The sequence below is a fragment of the Setaria viridis genome, chromosome 8 (genome assembly GCF_005286985.2).
Source record: "Setaria viridis chromosome 8, Setaria_viridis_v4.0, whole genome shotgun sequence".
In the NCBI taxonomy this organism is placed as follows: Eukaryota; Viridiplantae; Streptophyta; class Magnoliopsida; order Poales; family Poaceae; genus Setaria; species Setaria viridis.
In genome coordinates, this window is record NC_048270.2 from 33,068,493 (window position 1) to 33,074,154 (window position 5,662).

The window sequence follows — 5,662 nt, forward strand, 5'->3', positions numbered from 1 at the left end:
AGATCCAAATCGGGAGAAACAAGAACAGATCAAAACCCTAAAAGAAAAAACTTGCCTTTTTACCTCCAACGAAATCACCAGCACAGATCCGACCCTACAAATGCTCAAAACATTAGGACCCCAAAAAAACCGATGGAGAAAGGGAGCAATACCAGATCTGCGAGGGATTACAAGTTACCTACTCTCTTTGCCACGAAACCCCGACGAATCGAACCTCAAACCTGCGGAATATGAAGAGAGAGAGAAGCGAAAGGTCAACCATCGATTGAATCGAGCCTCAAACACCACGGATCTGGAGCACAAGGAAGAGAAGATGTATCACCTGCTACCACCACTCAGATCTGGACGAGCAGGAAGAGGAGGACACGAGGAAGCGGGAGAGCTCAGAGCGGAGAGGCAGAGGGCAAGTGCGAGGGAGAGAATGGGGAGAGGGGCGGCGGTGGTGAAGATATAGCGGGGATGGATGGCGCGAAAGGGGCGGCGGTAACCCTAGCTTCCCGTGCACGCCCCCGCATCTCCCGCCTGCATCTGAGGAGCCATTTTTTCTGGGCACCGAGGGCGCGCTCGCGTCCCGCACGAGCCAGGCCGCCAAGAAACGGAATCCATTTTTTGTTTCCTGGCAGCCAGGCTCGGGGGGCTGTCTTGCACGCTGAGGGCCAGGCTCAGGTACAAATACAGGCATCCAATCACTTCGACGTTGTATCCCGAGGGCCAGGCCGAGGCATATACGGGGAAGCAAACGCGCCCTAACACTTCTGTGATCTCTAGCTTTTGCAATCCATCCATCACCATGCTTCGACCTCGTGTCTTCTTAGGGTTCGCCGATCCAGACGGCTAACAATTCAAGATTCGTTAATTAGTACATACTAACAACGAAAAAGACATTCTATGGGGTACAACATTATTAATGACATATACCACGGCGGTATCTTCTGCCGCGGCAAGGTTTTGCTCGGGCTCTTCATTGCCATCGGCGGATATGTTGAGGTACGTGTCCACCTGGTTTTTCTCTTCTTCGGTGTACGTTACGTTATGATCTCTACCAGCAATAATGTCCTCCAGCATGCACCTTGCATTCTTGTCATCCGCCATCTCAACTACTCCAAACACACATGAAATCATAATTACATGTACGTTAAGGTATATAAATAAAATCATAGAAATGTACACATGAAACCGTAGACGAAATTAAAATTACATGAAAACTTCTTAAAAATACACAAAAAAGCTTGAATGAAACTTAATTACATGAAATGTCTTAATGTATTACAAGTTAATGTACATACATGAACTCATAGAAGAACAACGTGAAACCATACTAATTTTTACTAATTTCTACTGAATTCTATCAAAATTGAAGCGTAATTTATTTATAGAGATTTCTACTAATTTATTGGAATTTTTTAAAATTTGTACTAATTAGTACAATTTCTAAAAATTTCTACGAAATTTAATAACTAGAAAATTTTATAACTACCAAATTCTAACTTCCTATACAATTTTACCGATCCAAAATTTTCTATTAATTTTATAACTAGAAACAAATAAATATAAAAGGCTTGCATCACTGCCAAATTTATTCTAACTTCCTATACAATTTTACCAATCCAAAATTTTCTATTAAATTTATAACTAGAAAAAAGTAAATAAAAAAGGCTTGCATCACTGCCTGCATCCCTGCCAAATTTATTCTAACTTCCTATACAATTTTACTAATCCATAATTTTCTATTAGTTATATAACTAGAAAAAAGTAAAAAAAAGGCTTGCATCACTGCCTTGCATCATCACTGCCAAATGTATTAACTAGCTAGAGCACCGGGTGCCGGGGTTTTACGCGCGCGGGCACGACTCGGGGTCGATGACGCTCGAGGGTGGCCACGACAGCAATGCGCGCGAGGCAGATCCGGGCTCGAGGTGTAGACGGAGGACGGCGCGTGGACGGAAGAGTGAGGACGGGGCGCCGGACGACGGATCGAGGAGGGAGGACGGGGCGCCGGATGGAGGCCGAACGGAGGACGAGGAAGGACGGGTGCCGGACGGAGGAGGGGAGGATGGGGTGCCAGACGGAGGAGGGAGGATGGGGTACGTGGATGGAGGAGTGAGGACGGGGCGCCGGACGGAGGAGGCCGCTCGCGGACGGAGACGAACGGCGGCACGGATGGAGGTGGAGGACGACGGTGCAGACAGAGAGGAGGCGGCGATGGGGATGAAGACAACCAGCGGTGACGGGGACAAAGGCGGCAGTGTGACACCCGTGGAGCTGGCGACGGAGATGATACGGAGGCTAGAGAGGAGTTAAATTTCACTAAGTTACCGGGTGCGGGGGGGAGTAGAAATGCTAGTTACTTTTATCCCCCCTACCATTTATCTTTGTTTGTAAGAAGAACCGAGAGAAATGGACTTTTAATCTCGTTCTTCTAACAAACCGAGATAAACGGCCTTCCCTTTTATCTCGGTTTTTAAGAAACCGAGATAAAAGGCCTTCCCTTTTATTCCGGTTTTGACGCACCCGGGATAAAAGGACAACCCTTTATCTGGGTTCGTAAGTAGAACCGGGATAAAAGGTTACGTCCAGGCAGGAACTGAAATTTACCCTTTTGTCCTGGTTCTAATTACGAACCGAGATAAAGGTCCTTACCAACTGGGATATAATGTCCCTCTCCCATTTCTCATCTCCCTCTTCTTTTTTGAAATAAAGTTTTTTTATGTTTTCGCTAGATTTCATGCAGCAAAAATTAAACTTTACATATTTCGAACATGCAAAAATATATTTAATTAGCAATTATATTTACAATAAGTTTGAATGGCACATTAATTCTACACTAGTTATATTGCCTTCTTAAATAATTATTTTACTGCATCACTATCATCAAGAAATTATCAATTAAATAATTTATATGCACGAAAACAACTAATTTAAGCACACATGAAATTGTATCAAGTAGTACATGAAATTAATCATAAATGTGAAGCAAATTTAACGTATTACAATGTAACATTAAAAACTTCTTCCTTACGAATGTTCCTTGGTCATGATCACGACGCAAGAACGGAGCCTCTTCTTTGGATAGCAGGATGCTAGGGGTCAACTTCAACAGCGAATGGAGGCATGCCTGCAAACTGAGCATAATCATCTGATTGGTCTGTTTTGTCCTCGACTCCCACAATTTTTCTTTTACTTGGAAGGACTATGTGGCGCTTTGGCTCCCATGGATCTTCTAGATTTCTCTTGGGTTTGCTAGATATGTCCTTAAAATAGAAAACTTGATGCACATCATTGGCGAGTACGAATGGTTCATCACTGTATCCAGTCTTGTTAAGGTCCACTATTGTCATTCCATACTGATCTTTGGTTCCGCCATTTAAATTCACCCATTGGCAACAAAACAGAGGGATGCACAGCGGTCCGTATTCGATTTCCCATATCTCCTCTATGAAACCATAATAAGAGTCCATGCTACTATTTATGCCTATGGCATCTATGCGGACACCACTATTCTGGTTCGTGCTTTTCTGGTCTTGGGCTCTCGTGTAAAATGTATAACCATTTATCTTGTAGCCTTGGAATTTCACGATTATGCTAGAAGGTCTCCTGGCTAACCAAGCAAGTTGTGGGTGAATCCTAGAGTTACCCATAAGTTGTTTGCGTAACCAGGAGGGAAAAGTTTCCACGTGGCTTCTTGTAAGCCAGGCATCAGATCTCGTCAGGTTTTCGGAAACTAACATCTGCTTGTGCTACTCGATATACGGAGCCACAAAGGTTTACTACTGTAGAACAATGTAGTGTGCCTTGTTGAACAAATCAGCATCATTGCTCAAACATACTTTCCTTCTAAGGGTGCCCATTCCCCGCATCCTCCCCTCGTGGCGTGAAGTTGGAACCCCAATCGGGTCAATTGAGTCAATAAAATCAATACAAAACTCAATCACCTCCTCTGTTCCATATCCCTTGGCGATGCTTCCTTCTGGACGGGCACGATTAAAAACATAGTTTTTAAGACTGACATGAACGTCTCCAAAGGCCACATATTGTGCAGATATATTGGTCCGAGAATATTAATCTCTTTTACTAGGTGAACCAGAAGGTGAGTCATAATATTCAAGAAAGATGGTAGAAATACCAACTCAAAGCTAACAAGACATTGCACCATATCATTCTGTAGCTTTGTTAGCTTCGATGGATCGATCACCTTCTGTGAAATCGCATTGAGAAACTGACATAGTTTTACGAGCAGCAATCGAACATTCTCTGGTAGAACACGCCTCAGTACCACCGGAGGCAACTGGGTCATCAACATGTGGCAATCATGTGCCTTGAGATTTGTGAACTTCTTTTCTTTCATATTTATTATTCTCTTTATATTCGAGGAGTACCCATATTGGACCTTTAGACTATTCAAGCATTCAAACATGCTATCCTTCTCTTCCTTGCTGAGAGCGTAACTAGCTGGACGTAAGTAGTGATGTTCGTTATCTCTCTTTTTTGGATGTACGTCATCCTGTTGCCCCTTTCTTTAAGGTCCCATTATGCTTCGAGTGTATCTTTTGAAGGCCCATAAACACCCATGATGCCTAGCACGTTCACACAAAGGTTATTCGTCAGGTGCATCACGTCTATTGCGTTGTGGACATCTAGGGTTTCCCAACAAGGTAGCTCCCAAAATATTGACTTCTTCTTCCATATCTCTGCACGTTCGTCATCGTCGTTCGGAACAGGTTGGCTACCAAGACCTTTTCCAAATACTACCCTTACATCCTTTATCATCTCAAAGACACGTTTTCCATTATGATGTAAAGGTTTTTTATGAGTTTCTGGCGCCCCTTTGAAATGCATCCCGCTTTCTCCCAGCTGGTGGTGAGCATGGAGAAATCGATGATGACCCATATAGACTACCTTCTTACAGTGCTTCAAATACATGCTATATGTGTCCAAACACTACCCTTACATCCTTTATCATCTTAAAGACATGTTTTCCATTACGATGTGACGATGTAAAGGTTTTCTACGAGTTTCTAGCGCCCCTTTGAAATGCATCCCGCTTTCTCGCAACTGGTGGTGAGCATGGAGAAATCGACGATGACCCATATAGACTACCTTCTTATAGTGCTTCTATCTGTGTCGTCTAAGCAGTGGGTGCAGGCTCGATATCCCTTGTTTGTCTGTCCCGAAAGGTTACTTAGTGCAGGCCAATCATTGATGGTCACGAACAACAGTGCTTGCAGGTTAAACATCACTTGTTTATCCTCATCCCACACACGTACACCTTCTTCCTTCTAGAGCTGTAAAAGTTCATCAACTAATGGTCTTAGGTACACATCAATGTCGTTGCCGGATTGCTTTGGGCCTTGGATAAGCGCTGGCATCATAATGAACTTCCGTTTCATGCACATCCAAGGAGTAAGGTTAAACATGCATAAGGTCACACGCCAAGTACTATGACCACTACTCAACTCACCGAATGGATTGAATCCATCAGTACTTCGGGAATGTTCCTTGGATCACCTTCAAACTCCAGGAATGCTCTATCAATTGATCTCCACTGAGTCCCATCAGCGGAGTGTCTCAGCATCTTATCTTCTTGACGTTCTTCTTTGTGCCATCGCATCAACTTAGCATTCGCTTTGTTCCTGAACAAGCGCTTCAAGCGTGGTATTATAGG